General features: G+C 35.5%; 1 pseudogene; it reads left to right on the top strand.

Moving 5' to 3' along the window:
• Window positions 1-324: 324 nt before the first annotated feature.
• On the top strand, window positions 325-7,854 carry LOC122469313 (annotated as a pseudogene).
• The last annotated feature ends 905 nt before the right edge of the window (window positions 7,855-8,759 follow it).

The following is an 8,759-nucleotide window of genomic DNA, read 5'->3' as shown; positions in this document are numbered from 1 at the left end:
GATAGCTTTATAAAGAATCTGAATATAATACTCTCTAAGAGTATCTCCTCCACACTATTGTGTGCTGGCTCTTTAATTTCTTGCTTACACACACACATACACTCATTTGCACAAATATATATAATAGAGGAAATTGACCTCATGGACACATCTCTTTCCCAGGATATGAGGGATTAGATCTGTTAAAAAACATCCATTACTGAAAACAACAAGGAGTTTCCTCAAAAGATTAAAATAGAATTATCAAATGATCCAGCCATTTCATTTCTGGGTATATATCTAAAAGAACTGAAATCAGGATCCAGATGACAGATTTGTACAGCCATGTTCACAGCCACACTATTAACAAGTGCCAAGAAGCAAAAGCAACCCAAGTGGCCATCAAGAGATAAAGTAATAAGCTAAACATGGTATGAACAAAAAATGGAATATTACTTGGCCTTTAAAAGGAAGGAAATTCTGACACATGTCACAACACGGACTAAGTTGACAGCAAGTGAAAGGAGCCAGTCACAAAAAGACAAATGCTGTGCAACTCAATTTACATGAAGTATCTAGACTTGTCAAATTCATAGAAACAGAAAGTAGGATGATGATTGCCAAGGGCTAGGGAAGAGGGAGATAGAGAGTTTTAATAGGTATAGACTTCCAGCTTTACAAGACAGAAAAGTTCTGAAGATTGGTTGCACAACGAATACACTACTGAACTGTATACTTAGGCATAAATAAGATGGTAAAATTTATATGCATTTTACAATTTAAAAAAACAGCTGCTCCCTTAATTCCTGATTATATTTTATGTGTTTCTATAGTTATCCTTTAAATAGTGTTTGCTTTGCTGTTCCTTTTTTTGTGATAGAGCAAATTCTTTTTTCACAGGAAATGGGAAAGTTTTCCCAGAGCCCTGGAAAAAAATGGTATTGTGGTTTTTACTCTGGGGTCCATGGTCAGTAACATGACAGAAAAAAGTGCCGACGTGATTGCATCAGCCCTTGCCAGATTCCACAGAAGGTAAAGTATCTTATAGCAAACAGCTACTTAATAAGTCAAGCTCTGTAAAAGTTTTGATTATAAACATTTCCTGCAAGACAGGTAACTATTATGCCTACAGATTTACCTCAGATATCCATTTAAAAACCAAAATAAAACACAGCAGGGGCTAAAGTAGTACCGAGGGTGTCTGACAGTAACTTTGACATTGACACTGTAATATATATCTATATACCATATGGAAATTATATATATATGTGTATGTGTTTGTGTGTGTGTGTGTATATATATTTATATATGAGTTGCACGATGAAATTTTGGTATTATAATGGTATTGTGGGCAGGTACAAAATCACTAAATTCTACCTTATCATTTGCTCCTTTTCACTGAAGGATTCCTGACGACCCTGTGCACGCTGTAGATGTTATCAGAAAAAAGTTAAACTTTCACAGTAGCTGTACTAGCACAATAATGTTAAGCAATATTGATAAAAATCTGAATGCATCATGCAGTTTTTACACATGCCATATAATCCTTCTTTTATTTCCTCTAAATTTCGAATAGGCCTATTCAGTGTGCTTTTCAGGATGGCCAGAGCTCACCAAGCCGTGTCCAGGTATCTAAGCCAGCCACGATGATTTAGAGAAAGAAAAATCAGTCTGTCCTGGTTGACTGGGCCCTACTAAAATCTGAAACAAGAAAATAAAAGATAGTTGAGATGGGTCCTGTCCTTAAGTGAACCCTGTGCATTATAAAATCTGGCCTCAAATGGACTCTGCTTCTAACTACTGCTCCTGATGGAGAAAGAAGGAATAAAAGGAGTCAAGCAGAGGGAAGACTGCATGTAAAGGGCTCAGATGCATCCTTCACCTTAAGATATAATAGTTTCTACTAACATATAAAAAATACCTGGGGTCTTTGGGTATTTGCGAACTACTTTTTAGTTTCCCATCTGATAGAATCTTCACTTAATCACCTATGCTAATTTTTTTGCTGAAAATCTAAAGTTACTTTACATTCTGCTTAACAAACAGAATTTAAACACTAGTAAATTATAATCCAAGTCATGGGGATTGCTTGGAAATTCCAAAATCGGCACCGTATTTTGGTACTGGTATATACATAAACCATGTTAAACAATGCCGTCAATGCTTTGTGCTTCATTTTTTAATTACTGGAAGTCAGCTGAATAAATTTTAGCATTACAATTTTGGAACTTTTTCAACAGCCACACTGCTATTTATACATTATCAACATCGAAAGAATTTCTCTGTTTACATCGAAAGAATTTCCAAACCAGCAGTAGTGTTAATACTCTGGATTCATGTCAAAACTTATCAATTGAAATTTTTCTTGGGGGTAGTGTTTTAACAATCTATAATCTAAAAGAAGTTATACTTATTTCCTAAGCAGAATTAATTATTAATTATAAGGAAATACAAATACTTCTCATAAGTAGTTGATTGCATATATTAGCCTTTTTGTATATCAAAAGATACAAAACTCCATGTAATAACTTGAGAAACAAGTGGATATAAGTAAATTCCCTTCTTAAGAGCCAAAAACAAATACAGGCTAATATTAAGTTTAGAAAATGAGAGCTAGTATATATAGCAACATAAATGTGTAGATTAATTTGCCACTGTTTTCTGCTGTAGAATCACGACAGCTTTACAATTTCTTAAGTATCTGAATTTGTCATTGATTATGCCACTATGATTTGCCTACGCCACAATATGTGACTTTACTCCATAGTTGACTTAACATAAAAAATATGTACATGTTATATGAGCATTTCTATTATAACAGTGTCTTACTGGTTCTCGTTACCTAACACCTCCGGCCCTCATTTCTTTATCCATCATATGGAAGGGATTTAACTGGATGTCTTTGAATCGCCCTAGAATCCTAATATGCTGTAACTTTGAAGTTCAACTACAGAAAAGTATTTTATCTTAACAGGTTTTATGGTGGTTTGATGGCAAGAAGCCAGAAACCTTAGGACCCAATCAATACTCGGCTGTATATGTGGATCCCCCAGAATGACCTTCTTGGTATGACTCAGGAGAACAAATACTGAAAACATAACAGCTGAGCAATGCGATAATAGCTCAACAAAAAACAAATTTAGTGAGCATTTATTATTGAAACATTAAAAAATAAAACAAGTTATTTTTATTATTTCCAGTCCTAGGAAAATTAAGGAAAAAATGTAAGAGTTGGCATTTCATTACATTCCTTATGGCCCAAATCAAAATACTTTTATTTCAGGTGTAATTACTTTTCACAGGTGAATTTTTCAATAACTTCCAAAATTGTTGCTGTCTTTTAATTCTCTCCATACACCTATCTATCTTTCTCCTAGTTGCAGGGGTATTTCACATGCTATTGAAAAATAACAGCGCTTTTATTGTACTCCATTTTCTATAGGAAAAAATATACAATGTTTTTCATTAATTAATAATACGTTTCATGAATAAATGTGGATTTTCCTTCTTCTGTTTCCAGTGTCACCACCATCACCCTTTCTGCTGCCCTGAAGTCCTTTATATCAGACTCAATGACTTCACTACTTTAAGAGAATGTTTCCAACATGCCCCCTCTTTTTTGCACATGTTTCTTTTTACCCAAAATGTTCTTCCAATTTGTTCACCTGCCAATCTTGTGTTCATTTTTGAAGTTCAAATGACACACCACTTCTTTCATGTAGTCTTCACTTACCTCTCCAGCAGACTTACATGCTTCTTGCTCTGAGCTCTGAAAGCAGTTTAAATGCAATTTCACATATATAATATTCTGTTATCTAAAAAATACTGCCTCTAGATTCAGTGCATTATAATGCTCATTTCTCATTTTAAAGACTTATAAAATAATTTTATTTTTATTTATTTATTTAAAAAAAATTTTTTTTTCAACGTTTATTTATTTTTGGGACAGAGAGAGACAGAGCATGAACGGGGGAGGGGCAGAGAGGGAGACACAGAATCGGAAACAGGCTCCAGGCTCTGAGCCATCAGCCCAGAGCCCGACGCGGGGCTCGAACTCACGGACCGCGAGATCGTGACCTGGCTGAAGTCGGATGCTTAACCGACTGCGCCACCCAGGCGCCCCCTTATAAAATAATTTTAGTAAAATTCTCTCAATTCTAGGTCATCCAAAAACTGAAGCTTGTATAACTCATGGTGGAACTGATGATCTATCACGGGGATCCAAAGGTGGGCATTCCTTTGCTTGTGGATCAACCTGGTAACATCGCTCACGTAAAGGCCAGAAAAGCAGCTGTTAGACTGAACTTGAACACAATGTCAAGTACAGATTTGCTCAATGCGTTGAAGTGAGTCATTAATGATTCTTCACGAGTACATTTTTTTTTTTTACTAGATACTATTTCTAGAGAGATGCTAATATGAAGGTCAGGTGAGCAAAAATGAGTCCTGACATGAACACAATTATGAGTAAGATCTGCTCAATGTTTTGAAGATAGCCATCAATAACCCATTTTGAGTGGCACAGTAAGTTTTCTTCAATGGTTTTAGGGGAAAAGTTTGTAACAGGTTTAAAAACAGTGGAGAAATTTTAGGGTGCCTGGGTGGCTCAGTCAGTTAAGCATTTGACTTCAGCTCAGGTCATCTCATGGTTCGTGGGTTTGAGCCCTGAGTCAGGCTCTGTACTGACAGCTCAGAGCCTGGATCCTGCTTTGGTTTCTGTGTCTCCCTCTCTCTCTGCACCGCCCCGCCCCCCACTCACACTCTGTCTGTCTCTCTCAAAAATAAATGTTTAAAAATTTTAAAACAAAGAATAGTGGATAAATTTTGAAATATCAATAAAAAGAATCACTGAAGTGGTTAACAGAAAGATTAAGAGGAAGCACTGAGAACAAAGTTGAAGTCGGGAACCATGAATGTTGTTATAGTGATGCCAGCTGGGTTCCTTTGCACGGGTACCACTTGTAGTGGCCTTGCCACTCTGCCCCTTACCTGCAGCCCTGAACTTTAAACCCAAGGATTAGGGCAAAAATGAAAAACAAAGCAGGGTGCCTGGGTGGCTGTTGGCTGGGCGTCCTACTTCAGTTCAGGTCATGATCTCGCAGTCCATGAGTTCGAGTACTGTGTTGGGTTCTGTGCTGACAGCTCAGAGCCTGGAGCCTGTTTCAGATTCTATGTGTCCCTCTCTCTCTGCCCCTCCCCCACTCATGCTCTGTCTCTGTCTCTCTCTCTCTGTCAAAAATAAATAAAACATTAAAAAAAAAGAAAAACAAAGCAAAACAAGAGAACAAACCACAATACAAAAAAACAAGGAGAAACAAAACAGCCAAAGATCAAAACAACCAACATACCTGGCCCTATGCCCTACACTGGGGAGACTATACCCAGAAGCTTTCTAAGCAGCAGAGACTAGTGTCTGTATCTTCAAACATACTTTGTCTAGGCTCTGACATGTAAAATCGCAAAAGCAGTTTCTCCAAACACCTCTGTCCAAAGAATCCGTTTGGACGTCTGGAGAAGGAAAAGGAGGAAAATATCAAAACTGGCATCATCTGCGAGGTTCAGAAAAACAGGAGGTACAGAGTATGCCTGCTTTCCAACACTTCCCACAGGGCTCTGAACCAACACGCAAGTCTCAGAAAACCAGGAAGGAAAACTGAGTTTTACAGAAACTGGAATAAAACTGACCAGTCTAGTTTCATTACCCAAGCTAGATGGGAAATGCAAAAAAAATCAAAAAAAGTAAACAGAAAAAAAAAAAGATTAGTACTGTTATAGTACTAATCTGCACAATTATGATTTTCTTTCAGCATGAGAACTAAATTGTTTTAAAACTCGTCTAAAATAGTTTACTTTCTGTAAACCAGTATGACCTGATCAGTCTCAAATTCCCATTAAATACTTCCCAAATTTTCTATGGTAATATTTTGATCCCACCACAGATAAATGATAAATAACTAGGGCTTTCAAATTTACTTGATTAAAAATTATGTCAACACTACTTATAAAATTTAGTTAAATTCTATTAATTTTGTTTATGCTTGTTTTTGTCTTATTTGGTAGAAGAACCATAAAATCAAAAAGCAATTGACTTAGAAGAGATATATTGGAATATTCCTTTTAAAAGTCAAATTTTCTGTATCAGAAATATTTGGTTTCCAAATTAGTTCAGGATGTTACTATTCCTATTATTATTCCTATTATTATTATTCCTATTATTCCTATTATTATGTATACATAATTATATCATAATTATGTATGCATTTTCTCCTTTTGGTTTCATAATGACTTTAGAAATAAAATTTTGCTTGAATATATATTGGTTATAGTATCATTTGCATTTTAAATGGACATTTGCATTTTAAAAACAATGTTATCTAGTTTTAATTTAGTCCAACTATTATTCATCTTAAATAAGCACCACGAGAAGCACATTTTTTTTAAAGATTGTATCTTCCATTTGGTGGTTTTATGTAAAGTCACATCTTTCTAATATAGATGTCTTTCTACATTTTAAAATTTTTAATAAGGTAAAGCTGTGCCCAAAAAAGAAAATTAGCTGATGTATACTGAATGTTTCTGATATGGTACACATTGTACTAGTAAATTCTTTGTAGGGAGTAAGTAACTTCTTCACTATAGTCTTTGCTTATTGTATTACAAATATGTTTCAGGATTACTTCTCTCCTCTCAAAAACCCAGCATTCTCACTGGTTTTTACAGGACAGAGACAGATATTACCTCCACTGTACTGCTACAGTCCCATGTTGTAGTACTTTGTGATTTAAAGTTTGTAAGCCCTCTTTAGCCTTCTTCCTTGTCTGTTAGTTCATAATCATTTCAACAGTAGAAACCAATGAAACTGGCAATGCCTGAAAGTGGAATGCTGAGCACTCTCCAGATTCTAAAATGACAATACCAACAAGAAAAACCACAACAGCAAACACAAACTGGGTCACCAAATGATAGGGTCAAATCCAAGAATCAATACATAATTCCTCAAAATAATCAGATAAGAAAGGTACTATTCCTATCCATTCAGAAATGAAAACCCGAGGAACAGAAACACTAAAAAAAGCACACAAGTGTCAGAGTCAGGATTTCAAGCCAATACAATCCACTTCCACACTTCTAATCACTAATTTCACTGCTATCATGTCAATACCAGCTCCTGATCAGCTCTGCCCGGACATGTCCATTAACCTCATCATGGACTTATATCCTATCTCTGGATTATAATAATATTTTGAAACTTGCTCAACAGATCTATTAATAATTCCTGACTGGATAATTCAAAATTTGCACACAGAAATCATATATTTCAATTTTTTTTCCTTGCCTTTCTGAACTAGAAATACTTGTCCTTGCCCAACTTCTCTTTCTTCACAGCTTGAAATCCTAGACATTAGCAAATTCTAGCCCGTTAAGATCTCTATAATCATCTCTAAGAAAAATGATAGATTTTTCTTCCAGGGTTATGTGGCACTCATTTTTACCCTCCACGTGAAAATCAACATACTTCTCCAGTTTGTTCTATAAATTATTTGATTTTCCTCCAGCTACAAAGAGAATGGTATGTGGTTATCAACCATTCATCATGATCAGCTTCTAAAGCCTTTGGATGGAGCAGTCTTCTGGACTCAGTTTGTCATATGGCACAAAGGAGCCAAGCACCTACGGCCAGCTTGTTACAACCTCACCTGTTTCCAGGACCACTCTTTGGATGTGATCGGATTCCTACTGGCCTGTGTGGTAATTGCTACTTTCTGTGTCATAAAATGTTGCTTGTTTTGTTGTCAAAAGTTTAAAAAAGAAAATAAGAAAAAAAAAGGGAGTAGGCTTTTGAGACACAGTAGGCGTAGTAAACATTTGAAATAGCTAGTAAGCACAAGCAAAGTCATTCTATTTAATTCAACCACTGTGGATCAAGTTGTGACAGATTCTCCTCCACATGTTGTAAGATGTGTGCCATACCCAGATATTTTCCTCTTGGCTAAACATATTGTGTTAGTTAACCCATTCCACCCTAAAGGGGAAATAACTCTATGTATTTTTTGACAAACATTTCTTCAATATTTATCTTGAAATTCTTCAATTCTGTTCATCAAATCAAAGAAGATGTGGTACCTATAGATGGATTATGCTCAATTTATAATTATAATTGTATAAATCCTCAAATAATTCTACTTTAATACTGACATATATAATTTCCTAACTGAAAAAAAAAACAGGGGTTTCACTAGAGCCTTATTCTGTGGTTTAAGAGTGAGAAGCCTGATTGTTTTTACCAAGCATTTTCAGAAACATCTACTGTATAAATAAAATCAATCAAATAGAACATATGTGTCCCTGACAAAAAAAACAACAACACAACTGAACAGTTGTTAAAGGTGGCAAGACAGATTTTATTCATTTATTTATAGAAGGGGAGAGAGATTCCAGTATGAAATGAGTTCAACTCCAACTAAGATAAAGGTGACTGATGTTTTTAAAGGGAGAGAAGACAGGGAACAAAAAGGGACTATGGAAAAGTAAAAAGGGGAACAAAAAAGAGACGAGGTGACTACATGGAAATGGAAGATTACAGAAAGGAGTAAGTGGAAAATTACTGAAAATGGTTTGGCAAGTTGGGTTTGACAATGTCTGTTTTGTTGTTTGGTAGGATCATAATTTCTTGAGCAAAGACTTTTTTTTAATGTTTATTTATTTTTGAGAGACAGAGAGAGACAGAGTGTGAGTGGGGGAGGGACAGAGAGAGAGAGAAAGACACAGAATCTGAAAGG

This window comes from Prionailurus bengalensis, chromosome B1 (genome assembly GCF_016509475.1).
Source record: "Prionailurus bengalensis isolate Pbe53 chromosome B1, Fcat_Pben_1.1_paternal_pri, whole genome shotgun sequence".
NCBI lineage: Eukaryota > Metazoa > Chordata > Mammalia > Carnivora > Felidae > Prionailurus > Prionailurus bengalensis.
The sequence above is the reverse complement of the archived record's forward strand: the minus strand, read 5'-3'. Positions and strand labels throughout refer to the sequence as shown.